Below are 18741 nucleotides of genomic sequence, written 5' to 3' on the forward strand. Positions count from 1 at the left end.
CATGCAGATGTCTCATGTGAATACACGAGTGTAGGTGAAAGTATCAAGGTTAGTGATGAGTGTAAATTTGCACTTTTTGAGGGCAGTAAAAGTCAAGAAAAGCAATTTGTGAGAGGCAGTAAGATATCATATTGAAAATTGGTGTTTATGATTATAACTAATTTTGATTATTACAACCATTCAAGTCTCGTGAAAATAATCAAATAGTTGAATGTAATCGGTTAACGAGCTTGAAGACTATTTATTTAGCAAATTCCACTAATTGTCCAGCTCTACATATTATCTCAGTGTTAATGTATATCACACATTCACAACTCCTATACCAAAGGTCAATTTCTAATCAAGACAAATGTAACCCATCATAATACATCCAAAGAATAATATGCAAAGCCAGTTTACTGTTGCATGTGCTATAATGTTATAGAAAATCCAGTTCATTTCTAACCAACATACATTTGTTTTTATATAAACATTTTGTTGTACAAATAGCAGTAAAGGTGTTCATAGCTATAATTACTTAAAGAACAGTTTTGGTTAGTCATTATTTTTTATGAAGAAAAGAATCCTTAAACTGAGAATTGTCATAGTGAATGTTGAAAACAAAATTAATTGCTGCACAAACAGCCATATGCATATAGCCATCCCAAATTTTGAACTGATAAATTAAAAGGAAGGCTAGTTGTCAAAGCTAATATCATTAACTCTTTGGCTACTCTTGTCAAACCAAATAGTGAGATGTAATTGTTGCTCTTATAGTGCACCCAATGCACCAAAGTGCAGACCATGTTTTTGTAGCAACAGGATGCAATCCATGTAACATCAAATTCACAGTCTATATCTTTTTTTCTTCTTCTCTTAAACTTCTTTAAAAATATTGAGTTTTTTCCCCTTGGAAGAAGTATTTTAAAAATATAGCTATCGAATAAAGAAAACTGTGTATGTGACAAATAACCTGTATATTACAAACATTACCACTCCTATTTAATATGTCACTGGCCTAAAGTTAACTTACAATTTCAGTTTTCTTCAGGGGAAGTTTGAAGATTTATAACCAATAAAACTAGAAGGTCCTAAAAAACTTGATAACAATAATAATAACACAAAACAATGCCTACTAAAAACATAAAGTTTGTGATTTTTAAATGTAATAATTAAAATAATGAAGACTATTCTTTTGAAAATAAAAAATAATAGAATAATAATATATTATGAATTTATACCTACACATACATATGGTAAAATACCAAACTTAAATATACAGATTAATACATATAACATTAAATAAATACATTACTAAGTATAAAAAATACTTATTACAGTTTATGTAAAAAAAAAATCAATGGATCTCACACAAAGATTACATGAAAAGAAGCAACTATTTTGAACAACCAAAACATATCAGCAAGATTTCCCAGTGCATTTGATGATAAAATTATCTCTAAATTATATATTCTTATGAAAAGCTTTAAATTTAACAGATATATTTTATAAATAATTCTCTTGTTTAGACTTAAAAGAAACATTTCCTCAATCATTCTCTGGTAAAACCTCAGAATAAAAATAACTAATTATAAAAGCAAGTTTTGCTGATACCACCAACAAAACAGTAACACACCACAGACAAGGTAGTTCCTAAAATGAAAATGTCTGGCGATGACACAAATCCATTTACTGATCTGAACTAATCAGAAGATGTAGGCCTATTCAAGTTGCTGAGCCAATTTCACCTTTAGTTGCCATGGCGAGGTTATCAGAAATATTCATCTGAAAAATTTTAGTTAAAGATTTTAAAATATGCAAAATAACTTTATTTGGGTCATCAAAAATATTCTGTAATTTATTTTTTCCACTTAAAACACATTGAATAGAAGTATTTAACATACTTTACAATTCCTACTCCACAGAACCATTTGTCATTGTTAAGCTAGAAGAAAGTGATATTCAATATGGCACACATCATGTGTACACAAAAAGTTCATGTATATGACTGATGTGCTTTCCTCTAGAAAACTCTTTGTTTGTTTCTAGTTATGCACAAAGCTACACAATGGGCTATCTGTGCTCTGCCCACCACTGGTATCGAAACCCAGTTTCTAGCATTGTAAGTCTGCAGACATACCACTGGGGGGGCTGGTTCATAAAATCCTCGTGATTTATATTCGAAATATGTTTGATAAGGTGGCCACCTGGAAGTTGTTATGGCTTCACTTTGAAGTTGCTTGATAACGTTAGAGCTAGTCCTTTTAAATTTGCAGCAAAGATTAAATTATTTGGGAATTATTTTAAAATATGCCTGATACGCCTCCCATGGTACTTTCCATCATAGGCTGTTCGTTTCTCAATTAGGTGATGCTGTTGAATTGGTCTAGTAATTTCCACAACTTGATGAGGTAGTGGTGTATCTGAAGTAGTTCAGAAATGTTTTGCAGTTATATATTTCACATCAGTGGTAGTAACAGCCAGAGGCCAGGTGGATTCTCTTACTTCATATGGCCTAATAAATGATGTGTGCTGTTGAAATGCTTGGAAAGATGCAGAGAGAGGTGTGGTTGGTTTGAGGAGGTGTGGCTGGTTTGATTCTTGCATTTACCATTTGAGTTTCTAGATTATTTTCTGTGGTATTGATGTTCTTTTTAACATCTTTTTTATTTCACTGATGTTTTGTATTTTTTATATCCTTTTGTCTTTTTTTAATTTTGTTATTGTCCTTCTGGACATTTTCTATGGCTTATTCGACCTTGTCTCTGATCAGTTAGATTTTTGTTAATGTTTTATTATTGATATTCTTATTATTGTTGCATGATTATCATTAAATTTTCAAACTTATTTCGAGACGTGTTGTCATTTTCAAATTCAGTCTTGATTTGATTTTATCTGTGCTAATACAATTTTACTCCTAAGATTAGTGTATTAACAGTTGCTATTGTTGGTAGGTTCTTTTAGACTATGAAATAAAAAGAAGAATGTAAAGTTCACTCTCCTTAATGATGACAAATTTGCCTTATTTCTTGAATTACACGTTATATAAGTTAGCTTGACTAATTTTCACTGATAGGCTGGAATTCACAGTAGATGATAACACATTTTCACTTACTTGCCAATTTCTTACACTACACAGTGTTACTCCATCGAGAAAAATATTACAATACTGAACTAACTGACTAACAAACAAATTCAATCAAATACAATTGACCATTTCGGATTCAAGGTAATTACTAACATACTGAAAAATCAATACATCAACTCTAGCCTGACTAGCACTTTATACTGCTTAAAGTGTTTTAAAACTTTGAAGAAAATTCTACACTTTAAGCCACGCATGCAGCACGTGACGTCAACCTTCCTCAAGCTAAACAATAATGCTGTTATAAGCTATATTTTTTAATGTTGTAATATGTTTCAATTTAGTTGTTGGCTTGAGAGTGGTCATATTAAGATCAGTAATTACTAGAATATTCTTTAATATTAATTAACTAGAGTTTTTGAGAAACCCTTACAACAAGGATAAGAGTATAGATACGGGTTAGCCAGAAAATTCAGAAAGTAAGCTGGCAGTGAAACAATGAAGCATCAAGATGATAGAGTTGTTTTCTAAATGGCAGAGTGAACTATCGGTGTGCTTATGTTCATGAATCTGTGTTAGCTATGACACATATTAAGTTATTTTGTACAAGTAAGTTGATTTTTGGAGTAATGCAAACAATGTAATTGTAAATGTAGGCCTACAGCATGTTACAAAATGTATACACCTCTAAAAAAAAGTTAAGGAAAAATTAAAACCAATTTATTATTGCCATGTGGACCGGATGTTGAATTATTTTCACCAGCTAATTCAAGAGAACCTGCCAACGAAAGAACCATACTATAACACTTATGTCAGAAGTGGGATTATTTTGGTGAAGATAAAAATAAATTTCAACTGTGAAGATGGTAACCACAAGGTCAAGGACTGAGAACAAAGCATTACTTGAGATTATGAAATTATTGTAATTAGACCTTGAACATTGAGAAAGGAAATTTAAAAAAGACCAGGAAAGAGATTGAAAATTATAAGGCAAAAAAGAACAAGACAGAATATTAGAAGAAAAGGGTTGAAGATAAAAAGGAGACCTTAAAGAAAACCTGGAAAACAAGAGAGAAAATTAGAAGAAAGAGATAGAAATTAAAATAAAGAGATATAAAATTAAAAGAAAACCAGGATGAGCAGGAGAAAAATTAGAAAAGAATGAAAAGAATTTAAGGGAGGGGTTAAAGGAAAGAGACGTACTACTTAAACAGGAATCAAATTCAAAAATAAATCTGATTGCAGATAAAGCTGATGAAGCTATCGGAAATGTACAGAGAGATTACAAAAATAAGATTGAAAAAATATGGAGAGACCATAATAAAAATTGATGGAATAAATAACAAAGTACAAAACTGTATGAATGAAGTAATGAAAGATGTTAATAAGGTAGAAAAGAACAGCAGTGACGTAATAGAAAATTTGAAGAACGAATTCTTAATTGTAAATATTAGATAAGTTATAGTTCTTTTTGCAATAACTCAAAAGCTTCAACCTAAAACACAATCTACTATAAAATATGGAATATGGGAGCCGATTTGGTCTACACCTATTACCACTGCTGCTATTCCATCTGTTACTGAGAGATCTTCCTTGAATACTCCAGCTATGACATGACCAAATCAAGCTCTAGAATTTAATTCACCAATTCAGCATCGAACAACTGAAAAAACAATGGACTATGAAGCACATTAAGCTCAATTTGAAATAATTTCAAAAAATGTTTGGAATAGTGAACAAGAAGTTTTCATCTTGCTGTCCATTTGAAAATAACAGCTTTGAAAACATAAAGTGATCTTTCAACTGAATGACATAACAACTATCAAGTATTGATAGCCATCTTGTCCAACAGGTTTGGAGTATTGCACCAAAAATAAGTATCCAGAGCAAAGTTCTGAAACAGGGTACAGAAGGAAAATACTTTAGCCGAGCTTGGTAAATATTTGGAAAGGCTTGCCCTATTATCTTACCCGAGATGATCCCCATGAAATGACGGCCTCATAGGCATGTAACCAATTTGTAGATGCCATGACAGAAGAAGATGTGAGAATCAGGCTGAAGCAAAGTAGATGTAAATATTTAAAGGAATTTCTACAGTGGGTGATGGAACTATAATCCATTGAGGTCACAGATAAAAAGCTAATGACACCGACTCGAAATTATGGGATCATCAGATCAAGTAATATTGAAATACCAATGCACACAGATGACAATGTAGAAAAACTAAAAGGTTTGGTTTTGACAACTAGTTACATGGAGCAAAAGGAATAAAACACAGGACAATAGATTTTTAAATGTAGCTTGAAGAGAAATATTTTAAAGAACTGCAGGCAAAGTCTGTACGGAATATAAACCCTCTCAAATGATACCAGAAAGATGTAACTATGATAAATGTGGGGAAGCTGGCTATTACTATTCAGAGTGTAATAATAAAAATCATAACATTTCTGAAATGTACCAAAATTATATAAATGATACATCTCCATATGAAAGGTTCATTAGCAGTAGTGTCCAGAATGTTTATTTCTTTGCTTACCTTAAGTAGGACATTGAATTATTGGAAAGGGTTTAGAGGGCTAGTAGGATAACACCCGGGATGGAAATGTTGTCATACAAGTATAGGTTAATATATCTGAAGTTATTTTCTTTAAATAATATAGTTAGAGGGGATATTATTGTGGTGTTTAAGATTGCTAAGGGAATTTGTAATGTTGTTGCATTATCTTTTTTCGTACTTAATGATGAAAACAGTAGGAATAGATGACACAGTTATAAGTGTTGGCAATGTAGGAATTATCCTCAGCTAAGATAACTTTATTTTTCTAACAGGGTGATTGCCCTTTGGAATGGATTGCCTACAGATGTGATGGATACGGTTAATTTAAGAAAGCTTAACTGAAGGAATATTTGTATGATAAGGGCTCACTTCAAGTATTTTATGTTTATTTTAAAGCTTAGTTTAGTTGATAGGATGGCCTAGATAGACAAACAGGTCCCTTATTGTCCTGAGATTGTTTGAATATATACGTAAGTATGTAGCTGTGTTGGTAAATCTTACATGCTCTATTATAAGTCATGTTAGAATTAAATAATACTACTACTACATACGAGCTCAAGTGAGTTGGTTTACTCGAAAACATTTTGAAGGAAAAAGCCAGTTCTTCAGTTTATGAGGCTAGTAGAAGGTGACCATCCAGTATTAGAATGCTAATACAATATTGTGTTTGTTCATTAATTTGAATAGAAATTGTTTTCATTTTGTATAACACATTGTGTTTATTTCTTTGCTTAAACTCAATCACTGTATTATGTTCTATTGTACGCAAGGTTATCTGTTTTTATTTTCCTATGAAACATCTTTGTTGTTATTTAAAGTCAAACCTCTGGTGGTGTAACTGTCATATAATACATGGGAATGTCCTGGACACAGACTATGAAGGTTCTGCATGAAGTTCCCATGTTTACTTTTTCTATTCATTTTGATATCCATATCTTCAACACTTCTAACAGTTTCCTTCTCTTCTCATCCTTTGGAAGAAGTTTTTAGATACATGCCATTTTAAGTTACAGTAGAAACGCCTTTTATTTTATGGTTTACTACCTACATCCTGGCAGTTAGGACATTCACTTGCAATTTGTGGCTTGTGGGTTCGAATTTCCTTCACCAAATATGCTTGCCCTTTTAGACGTGGGTGCATTATGATGTGACATTCAATCCCACTATTTGTTGTTAATAGAACTGTCCAAGAGTTGGCAGTGGGTGGTGTTCACTAGCTGCCTTCCCTCTAATATATCACTGATAAATTATGAGATGCTAATGCAGATAGTCCTTGCGTGGCTTTCCATAAAATTCAAAACAAATCAAACCAAATCCTACATCTTGAGCAAATAGCCCTCTCATTAAAGGCTTCCATCTTTAGTTTTTGGCAATATTCCCTTGAAAACTGTAACTGAAAACACCTTCTGTCATATGGATTACTTCTTCTATTCTCAGTTAAGATTATCTAATAAATTGTTTGAGCTCTTCTAGACCTTTTTCACGGTGAATTGATAAGTTCATAATTCTTAGATCATAAATTTAATGGTTTATCTACGACTTTAGTTGATTCAAGTTAATTTCCAATTGGACAGCTTCCTTTTAGGAGGTACACCTACTCCGAATTATCCTAACTCACACATAATCAACTATGTATTTTTGAATTGGTCATGTGCTAGCAGGTCCACCATTTCACGTGGAACATCTGAATAAAATAAATGGGCAACCTTTCCACATTTTCTGCAAGTTCAGCTAAAATTTCATTTTACTTAGATGCTCTGCTCCTCAATTTTGCTTTGAAAAGTTCATTCTGATATGCCACTTCAAACCTGTTTGGTAAGGTAATCACCTATATTTGATAACTGTTATGGATCTCAGCCAAGAGATTGCTTAAAGTTGTTAAGGCTGGTCAGTTTAAATGAGTTACAAGATAAAAGGTTTCAGAAATTATTTCGAACTGAGCCTGATATGCCTCTCATGGCATTTTTGTGTCATAATCTGTTGTTTTTAAAATGGGTGATGTTTATCAAATTGTCAGCTACATTTTAGAACGGGATTAGGTAGTGATATATCTGTAGTAGTCCAGGAAGGTTCTGCAATATTAGGTAGCACAGGAATAGTAGTGACAGGTGCATATCAGATGGATTCTCCTATTCCATATTTCTTGGTTAATGGTATTTGAGGTTGGTATTTTTGGGTGGATGTAAAGAGAGGTGTGGTTAATTTGAATCTTGAATTTGTCGATTCAGTTTCTAGATATCTTTTCCTAGAGATCCTTCCATATATTTCCTGTAACTTCTTTGATCTTGTTATAATAATCCTTCTGTACTTCATCAATCTTGCTGTTTATATTCTTTTAATTTTCTATAATGTTCTTCTAAGTCTTCCTTTAATTTTCTGGCCATTTCTTCTAATTTTCTACATTTTTCTTCTAGAGCTTCTTTTATATGCTCTTCCAATTTCAGCTTGTAATTCTTTCTAATTCTTTTTTAATTTGTATCAAAATTTCATTCACACTTCAAGCATATGTCCATAATCTTGACGTATGGTCTTGATTCTTTTTAATTTCTTAAAAAAAAATCATCTCACTCCTGAGGCCAGTGTTGTAATGATTTCTGTCGTTGGGTGGGCTCTATTTTTATTATTTGGGTAAAAATAATATATAATCCAGTCCACTTAATAAAAAGGAAAGCATTTCATTTCTTCTGTCACAAATTGTATAAGCTCACTCAATGATAGGTCCAACTCGCAAATAAAACTAGACAGTTTCTTACTTGCTAAGTATCCTTTAGTAAGTGTGGCACAAAGTCAAATCTGGCTGACTAATAGACTCAATAACTAACTGTCTGACTGACTATCTTTGTTTGTTTGAGAGTCAAGCCACATTGAGCTATCTGCTGTGTCTACCTTGGATTTTAGCGTTGTATGTCCGTAAACTAACTGCTGTCCCATCAGAGCATTACTGGTGATCTAACTAATTCCGTTTTCGGCTTTGGGACGCTCTGGGTAGCTGAAGAGCGGCACATACACCGGAGATGGGTCGACTATGACAGGTAGCTCTTCATATCTAGCTTCTGATGACCAGCAGAGAAGAAAATCCAGATGAAGTTTGTATTGCTTTAATACGGGAATCCGTGCCATCCCTACTTAGAAAGTGCTAGTGCATTCTCCGATAAAAAAAAATAGAATGACCCCCGGTGGCATAGCGGTATGTCTGCGGACTTACAATGCTAGAAACCGGGTTTCGATGCCCGTGGTGTCAAGAGTACAGATAGCCTATTGTGCAGCTTTGTGCTTAACTACAAATTAAAACAAAATGTAGGAAATACTTAGTATACCTGCATGTTACATAAAACTTCAGAAAACATTAAGATACACTTGAAACCTAAACTTAGTTGAAAATTCCTTAAAATGTCCACTTTTTTTGTACTATTGGAAAACTGAAATGCAGAGATATAAATAGGCATTCGGAGATTGGCTGCAGTAACAAATCAAAAAAATTAAAGAGGACTTTCAACGGAAGGAGGATTGTAATCTTGGCATTAACGTACTTAAAGTGTCATCAAAATCAGCTTAAACTCTGAATTACTGTACATAAAATAAAACAGTGTTGAAATAATATCATGCTACTTCGACCACTAGATGTTTGTATTAGATTATAGGACTTCCCAAACAACTGGATATAAGATAGTGGTACTAAGTATGATTTAAACAAAACATAACTATATACACGTGCGTGTCACTTATTTTCGATCAAGGTCAAAAACTGTAGGTTGCGGCAAAAGTTCATAGCAGCCTCACTAATGAGAGTTGTTGATGTAAATACATATATTACATGGATCTGCATGTGTGAAAACATAATTACTACTTTTTTGTATTTTCTCAAGCTTACTATAATTACGTTACTTGTATTTTCTAAAACTGTGTTCTCAATCATATTGTTTTCAGGCAACAAGAGCTGCTCGAAATAATTTAAAAATTTTATTACAGATAAAAAATGTTGAACCTGTGGCTAATGATGAAGCAGTGACGACTGAGTGTGTTCAACTGTTTTTTTTAACAATTTCCTTTTTCATGTTTCAAGATTTTCCCGGTAGAGCTATACAACGAGATAACTGAACAATGCCCGTCTCTAATTTTTGAACCTACTTGTATTTTCTATCTATTGCAAATTTACTAAGGTTATATTTCAGTTTTGAACTACAAACCGTGAGAGTCTTTTACATCCGAATTATAAGAGACTCTTTAATTCTTAAGAGCATCTCGTTTGTTGCACTTCCAGTGATTTTAAACTTCGCAAATCTTGAAGAATACTTGTATTATTTCGAATTTTAGCAGTACCAAGTGGAAGGATAAAAGAAAAGAGTAATGCTAAAATTCACGACAGTTCAAGTATTCTTCGACACCTGTTCAAGAGCTACGCAGTTGAAATGTTTTAAAATACGTTAAAAATCTTTGAAAGGGCAGAGAACGAGATGCTCTTAAGAACTGAAGAGACTCTTCTAAATCAGATAAAGAAGCCCTCTCTGAGCAACAAACAAATTACTGCTGAAAGTTTATTATTCAAATAAGGTATTTTATGATTAATTTTCACGCATTTCGTGTTGTTTTTAAATAATCATATCCAGTGCCGGCTCAAGTTCAAAAATTGGAGGGTGCGAAAGTAAAAAAATTGCGCCCTTTTTCAAAATTTTATTTTCTATTTATTTTTCTGTATTTTACAAAATTTTAAATATTTAAAAAAATTAAGAATACAGAGTGCAAACATGGTGCGTAGTAAAAAATGCATATTAAAACAAGATTAATCATTAGAAAATTGAACTTTACGAGCTTTTAACAGGGCAAAACTTTTCCTTAATTTCTCCATATTAATTTTTTTGGCTGTTTCATTTTCTACAGAAATTATTGCTAGATTGTTTAATTTCTCTTTTCCCATTGTGGAACGCAAAAATTCTTTTTTCAATTTGAGTCTTGAAAATGATCTTTCGCCACGTGACACATTAACGAGCAAAATCAATAAAATTCTTAGAGCATTAAATTTTTTGATTTGATTTTCACATATATATAATGAGACTTTATCTGGAGCTGAATTTTCAGGTATTTGATATGATATTAAGTTCTGCACACAAACTTTCACGAAAAATATCCCCCATTTCTTTGCTTTTTTCTTCTTCAATTTTGACAACATTTAAGAAGTTTATTAATCCATATTTTTAAGTTACAAATGTTGAACAAAAATCTATAATTTTTTGTCATCATCAAATAAACTAAATCTTTCTTCATTTACATCTAAGCTTGTATCAACTAAAAATCATAAACACTTTTTCTAATTTTCATTTTAAGATTATAAACGTATTCAGTTTCATTTTTGAGCCCCTAGAATTTTGGGGTGGGTTCTTTGAGCCTTTCGAAGCCGCCTTAAGCCTGGTTCTTTCAACACATAAGATCAATTACAGAGAAAACTACATATAAACTCAAATGTTATTTACTCGTGCATATAATTATTCCGAATATAAAAAAAGAGGAATGTAACTGTAAATCTAACAAGGTCAAGGGAACGGATTATTACAAGTAAGTAGAATCAATTCAGGACATAATGATTATAAGTAACTGAGACACATTGCTAAAAAAACATAACTTTGTTTCACAACTCGCCCCCCCCCCTAGTGGCACAGCTGTATGTCTGCGGACTTACAACGCTAGAATCCGGGTTTCGATATCCATGGTGGGCAGAGCACAGATAGGCCATTGTGTAGCTTTGTGCTTAATTACAAAGAAACACAACTCGCCACAAGAAGTGGATGGAATAATGGAAGCCATATCCATTAAAATAAGAAATTATGGACCAAACAAGATTTGAATGGTAACGGTATCAATATGCTGTAGAATAAAAAATCTGTTGTTTTAGCATTGTGTTGTGAATTGATTAAATGTGCTTGTAATAATTCGTTCATTTAACCTAGTTAGATTTACATTTATATTATGTTTTCAACGTTCAGTATGTAATTGTATGTACTTGTAAGTAATGATAATTTGCTATTTTAAGTGTAGTTTTCGTATTTCGTAATAATTAATCTTGTATATAGATATAATTATTCAACTGATATAACGCGTTATCCGTTGAACATTTTTCTGCTTGTGGTACAATTGTTGCATGTTACGCAATTTACTACATTGTTCTGTTAATCGTAAAGATATTTTAATCATTTCGGCAATAAAGTTAGAAAAACATTACCTTTACTCTCCAGATAATAATAATAAAAAGTTTATATTTCAGCCAACGTTCAGCCATGCGGCCTCACCAGGGCTACAAGTACAAGAAGAAGTATAATTTTAATTAACTTATTTCTCGCCTGGCGAAGGGCTCATAATGAGCTTGAAAGCTTGTGTTTAACAAATACACTGTGAATTCAGACCCTAAATTTATTTCATTCGATTTTTTCTGCACAAGTATAAAAAATTAAACGTAAAATAACCTTATATTTTTATAAAACTAAAAATATTATTTAAAATATATTACATATATGATATATACGCACCTAAACTAATCTAAGTGCTTCCTCTTGGCACAGCGGCAAGCCTGCGGGCTTATAACGCTAATATCCGGTTTCGACACCTGTTATAGGCAAAATACAGATAGCCCATCGTGTAGCTTTGCGCTTAACAACAACCGAACTAATCTAAGTATTGTGGTCACAGCTTAAAGTGCAAATATTTAATGTCATGTCAAAACAAACTTACTGTTATCAAAGTATCCACTCCTTTGGATTTCTGCAAAATATTTTTTAGTGTCTCTCAAAATATGAAGAAGATGTCGACAATTCTTGTTGAAGTTGATAAATTCGTTTACCAAACCATCAGCCATAGTATTTGGTAAGTATCAAGTTTCGAGTTCCACTCGACTTTAGAACTCAGAAGCTACGATCTGCTGGTGACTTTGACGTCATTTCCTCTTTCTGTTTGTGATATGTTACAGCATATTGAAATGAAAACTTTTGTATTCCAGTGATTTAAAGGAGATATGGGGAGAGTACAATACAAATCAGTTACATTAGATAGTTAATTACACTAATGCTAAATTTATACATTTATTAATGCCGGGTTAGCCAAAAGTGACAGCACTTGATTTGATATAGATTAGAAGGTAGTGTCATCTTTTGACTAAAATTGGAATTTATTTTAAGATTACCAGATTTGTTTTCTACAGCATTTTATACAAAGAAAATAAGCATCTAAGCTCATAGACAGAAGCAAATTGAACTGATAAAATTATTTACTAACATAATGTGTCAAAAATTTGCAAGGATTTATTCAAAGGGGTTATTTTTAGCCAAGCAATCTTTTCTTATAATTAAAGATAAATATGCGCGTATTATAAAATGCTACGAAGGTAACTAGATTTAAACTGGCTTTATTTAACTTAAACTCCTGGATGTGCCTCTGGTCTGAGCTTTGGGATTAATTGATATTTGTTATTGCAAAAGCAGAATAAGAAGCATTTTGTTTTATAAATAACAAAGTCATTAATCATGTGGACAAAGGTAACACAGATGTATTATAGTTTGGCAGGCGAGAGTTTTATGTTGTTGCTGTTAAGCCCAAAGCTACACAGACGTAACATTGGACGTCAGATCGTAACATTGTCGTTCGTGATTGGATTATCGGCCATATTATTAAATGTCAAAATTATTTTATAAGCTTATATTGTAAGTTTAAATAATACTGATAACTTCTTTTACAGACTGTTCTCCAACGATGCGTCCACCATCTGTCCTGACCAACTGCATTGTTGCCGGTAGTGGTTACGGTGCAGTCATAGATGAAAATGGTGATGATTCAGACGAATATGCTGATATATTATTTGTTGATGATGAAATATCGTCTCGTTCGTGTATATGCATTTTGCCTGACCATCAGATGTATGCATCTCATAGATTGAATCTCATTACTATTACTGATGTAGATAAAGCTATGAATAGCGCTAGTATAAAAAAGGTGTCTCAGTTAGCAATAGCAAAAGGTCAAACCCTATGGAATAAACAGAGCAGAAGCACTTTAGCTGCCGACACAATTGAGAAAGAAATAGGGGATGCTCGGTTGTTCCTTGTCCATCTCGTTGGAATTCAACATTTGATGCCCGAAGTTAATATTTGGAAGTAAGTTAAGTGGCATAGTGCTAGACTGAGTTATTGATCAACTGGTCATTGTGCGGCTGAATCCAGCTGAAAAAAAAATTTCGGAATACATTCAACGATTCAAGTCATGAGACCTATTGACAGAGCACTTGATATCTTGCATCGTGATAACAAAGCATTTATGGGACTACTGGTTCCTACTTTGTGTATTTGTCTAGCCAAATTGGGCGATTTGAACAATAAATGGTTCCAAATCTGTAAACCCCAAGTTGAAGTATTAATTCAAACTAGGTTTGACAGTGTATTCATTGATAATGATTCAGTTCTTTCGGCGTGTTTTCATCCTAGCTTCAAGCTTTCCTGGCTTTCAGAATATCGAAAGGAACAACTTCGACAAAAATTATTGCAAAGATAGAAGAACACACAGCACAGTACGGTACAGAATCGCCTAATCAAAATAGCATGACAGACACAGAAGATGAAGATGATTTCAGATGTTTGTAAACAAAGGGGATAAAAAGTACTGGACACAAAAATGCTCAAATAGTTGGTACTTTTCTAGATAAATCTCTTGTAAAGTCTGTTCACATTTCCAAAACGTAGCCTTAAAGTCAGTATTCATTCCAATAAAGATAGCTATTTCGTCAACTGCCACAGTTGAGAGTTCGTTTTTTCAGTTGGAATCAATTCTGTAATCAGGGAACCAGAGCCTCTTGATCTAGTAATTAAAACGACACTCATTCCTGTATAATTGATAGTGTTATAATGGTTTCTTTTGTGGGTTAGGTTCTTTTGGATTATTCGTTAGAAATGATAATGGAAAGTCCAGTCCAATTAACAGTAACAATAATGTTCACCGATAGGTCTAACTTCACAAATAAACTACGCCTAATAGAAATACTGTCTCCTAGTTATCTGGTAAATACGACATTTTATCGTAACTCTATTACTTGGTAAAAACATAAACTCAGTATTCATAGAACTGAACTAACTGACTAAAGCATGCAGATTACTCATTAAATGACTAACAAACTCGCTAATTCGCTCTAAAAGCACATTAATTGACTCTAATCTAACTTATTTATTATGTATGACTCAAATTATTTCCTAATCTTTGGAGAAAGATATTTTAAAGTTCGTTCGGGTTAAACAACAGTATACGTTTTTACAAACGTCTAAATTAAAAGATACATCATTGTTTCCTTCCTGGATTGTAAAGGCTCCTGAAAAATCCCATTACATAAAAGAACCAATGACATATTAATCTTAAACTTCCATAATTACCAATAAAATTACTCTTGGCAATAACAGCTTTAATATTCATAAATATAAATATTATATTAATTGGAATCATTACTAAAAGATCTAACACTTAAAGTACAATTATAATTTTAGTTAATAAAGCAAAATATTCTTTCTTTACTATATTATTAGCCTCAACCTGTCCAGTCACCAAATCTTTTGGGTGGCTTTCTTATCTGTGGTTTATGGTACTGAGATGGTCAATGTTTAAAATGGTTAATAAAAAGGTGCAGGAATTCACAAATTCACAAAGAGGAGCAGTTTGGTGTTTCTACAGAATAAGGGCGGTAACCTGAAATGAAATATACTCACATTTAATTACAGAGTGTTATTATTGTTTTTTGCTGATATGTCATGACATGATTTTTTCTTACTGCTATGCATACTGGTGCATACCACCTCATTTTAACAAGTGCTTCTGGTCATTTACTATAACATATCATCTTGTCCTAGGGTAATTCTCTTCAGGTGGATGTCATACCTAGAAAAATTATAAACTTATGCTAATCCTATGTTTTCGATATAGGTCACATACAACAAGCATTGTTTAATAAGGCATATATTTGATTGACCTTGTTTCTGCTTCATGATGCTCTCCTTATATATTAAAGTGGTTATTCTCATTTCAAGGGAAGATGCAGTTGACACTAATTGGGATGTGGATCTCTTGAATTTGTATAATGGAAATTTTCCTTGATGTAGGTAACATAGTATAATGGAACACCACGTTGGAACTTAGGACTAACATGAGATTGTGTTTCACCATGATTATCTAGAACCTTGTTTTTATTTCATGCAGACATGCTTTCTCCAGCTCCAGTAGCCAGAGAATTCATAACAACAAACATAAAAACAACCAGTACTGGTAAAGTCCCTGTTGTATGAACAAATAATTTTACTTGACCCCATATAGTTTTGCCACAATATCCCCTGTATTACCCATAGGTTCAAAGTCGAACTTTGTCACGAGAAATCTATGCAGAGGCAGTGTCAGCCATTCCTGTTCTTTGCGAATCCCTCTGGTGAACAGTAGGCTGAGTTTGAAAGCTCAACGATTCCAGCTTCTAACATTGCCTCGACTTCCTGTTTGATCGGATCTTTCATTGCATAGGGCTTCACCTTCACTGGATCCCTGGTCGTGGTCTCGATCTTGTGTTGCACAAAATCTGTCTTGTCTGGTCTATCTGTGCAGACATTTGCATACTGGCACAGTAGATCTTGTAACACTTCTTCTACTTGTCAATCAGTTCGTCACTGATATTGACGTCTTTGTACATCTTATCTCCACCAAGCACTCTAGTCTAGTAGGTCTTCATCTTCTATGACAAAGTCACTGTTTTCTGGTTTTGCATCTATGACAGGTACACCTGCCATCTCCATCTCTACCTCAATTGCAGCAACCATTAGGTCCTCTTTCCTCTCAAAGTACCTCTTTAACAAATTGGCGTGGTAGATATTTGTCTTCCCTTCCACTTTCTCCTTATAGTCCATTCTGTTGACCACTTACTACACTTGAAAAGGTCCTTTCCCCTGCAGGGTGAGTTTGTATTAAGTATAGGTAGCAGAACCAAGACATTCTGTCCGACCTTGAAATGTTGATCCTTAGCCTTCTTGTTATAGAAGTGCTTCTGATTGCCTTGGGCTGCATACAAGCTTTTTCGAGAGACCTGACAGGTCTCCTCCAGTTGATTTCTGAGGTCTAACATGTTAGTATGTGTTCCTCACTTCTGACTCTTCTTCTCCTGTCGACAGCTCTTTCGGTATCTTCATCAGTCTTTGTACTATTCATCTATACTGCAACTCGAAAGGTAATTATTCTGTACTTACTTCTGAGACTTCTCAGAAAGCAAATAATACTGCCTGAAGGTACCTGTTCCAGTCACGTGGTCTCTCTTGGTACATCATCTTCAGCATACTCTCTAAGACTCCGTCGACTCTCTCACAAAGTCATTACATCTGGTGTTGTAGGAGGTAGTAAAGAGTTGCCTTATGCTGATGAGTCTACACACCTCTTGCATCAATTCTGAGGTAAACTAAGTCCCTCTGTCAATCAAGACTTCTTTTGCAGGACACTTCCAGGAGGGCTTCTGCTATTATCTCTGTCTCTATTTTTGGCAATGCTATGGCATCTGGGTAACATGTTGCATAGTCGACTACTGTCAGTACATATCAGTTGCCCTTATCAGTCACAGATGCTCGTGGTCTGATCACGTCCACAGCTACTCTGCTGAATGTCTCATCTATGAAAGGTATCAAACACAGTAGCAACTTGGCTTCCTTCTCTCTTGGTATTGTCCTTTGGCAGATGTCACATGACCTGCAGAATCTGGTCACATTTCTGAGAAGTTGCTGGTGATTCTGTCTACCATCTTCTTTGCTCCTAGGTGTCCTCCCACAATCGACTCATGAACCAGTTTAATCACTTGAGTCCAGTATTTTGTTGGTACTGTGATATGTTTAACTTCCACAATAAAAGTACCTTGACAGATCCGGTACAGCACTCCCTTTTGATCCTCAATTCTGTAAGTTCTCTTCATATTGGTCTTATGCTCCACTTTATCTTTGGCAATGCCCCAAGGTTTCTGCAGCAAAGGGTCTTTCTATTGTGGTTCCTTCAGTTCCATAGATCCATATTCGAGATGTCACTTTTCGAAACTTGAAGAGACTTGTTGTCTTGCTTGCTCTTCTTCTCTTGAGCTTTTGTGGTGACTGCAGATGCCTCGTCAGGCCATTTTCTGTCTGGTTCCTCCAAACTTCTACTGCCTGGTATATCACCAAGTCATTGATGGACGCCTTCATACACATAGCCTCAAGGTCTCCTACATAGTATGGAGTGCCCAACTTTATTCTTGCTATAGGAAACTTTCTCACTGTTCCATCAATCAGCATTCACAGATGTATATTGCCTGTCATTTGGTCATAAGGCTTTCAGTTTCTTGTCCCCAACATAGCTTTTACCTTCTGGCATATAGTGGTTTGTTGACATCTCTCGATGTTTCTTGTATGCTCTGATCACTACTGGCACTGTTGACCCATTTGCTAACTTCAGCTAACCATCAATTCTGTACTGTTTAATCATGGTGATAGCACGTCCTTCCTGTGGTGAATATGATGAGTTGTCTCTGTTCTGTTTCTTCTAGCAGCTGCACCCACGGTGACAGTGACTCTTTTCTTGTTTCTTCCCAGCACCATCTTTGTGAATAGAATTCAGCTGCTTTATGTTGAAATTTTTTCCTTTTTGTTGTTAACCTCTTGTCATCTTTGATGGCATCCTGCTTCTGGTCAGCCACCCCTGGTTTCAACTCTAACTAGTTATTCCTGGACTTGCCAGTTATACTCCCTACATGGGCTTTCATATACCAGCTTGATCATCTTGTCCACGTCTTTTGGTACTCTCTCTTTTAGAAACAGTGACATGTCAGTTGAGCACGTGATCATGAATTATTCACGTATTAGTAGATATGTGCGTATATAGGTCTACTTTGCCCAATGTTGTTTACGTTTGCTTTTACCATCGTTTACCACTGCATAATCTTAGCTGGCTCGCCACCGTTAGATTTTATAGGGCCGTCTGTGACTTGTTGGCGATAAATTTCAATGATAAGCAAACAGCACCCAATCCACTTGTTTTAAAATAATAAATAAAAACAAGTCAAACATATATACAAATGTTTGTTACGCTTAATCACAACAGTTGCATCCAG

The 18741-nt window shown here is 34.0% G+C and overlaps 1 protein-coding gene across 1 annotated transcript in view; it reads right to left on the minus strand.

Moving 5' to 3' along the window:
- Positions 1 to 1355: 1355 nt before the first annotated feature.
- Positions 1356 to 18741, minus strand: part of LOC106464261 — a 58240-nt gene continuing 40854 nt past the window's right edge. Inside the window, exon 8 of the transcript XR_002611705.1 lies at positions 1356 to 1764. The gene's annotated coding sequence lies outside the window, so the exon portion shown is untranslated. The remainder of the gene's footprint in view (positions 1765 to 18741) is intronic.

This window comes from Limulus polyphemus, unplaced genomic scaffold, assembly GCF_000517525.1.
Source record: "Limulus polyphemus unplaced genomic scaffold, Limulus_polyphemus-2.1.2 Scaffold1601, whole genome shotgun sequence".
Taxonomy (NCBI): Eukaryota; Metazoa; Arthropoda; class Merostomata; order Xiphosura; family Limulidae; genus Limulus; species Limulus polyphemus.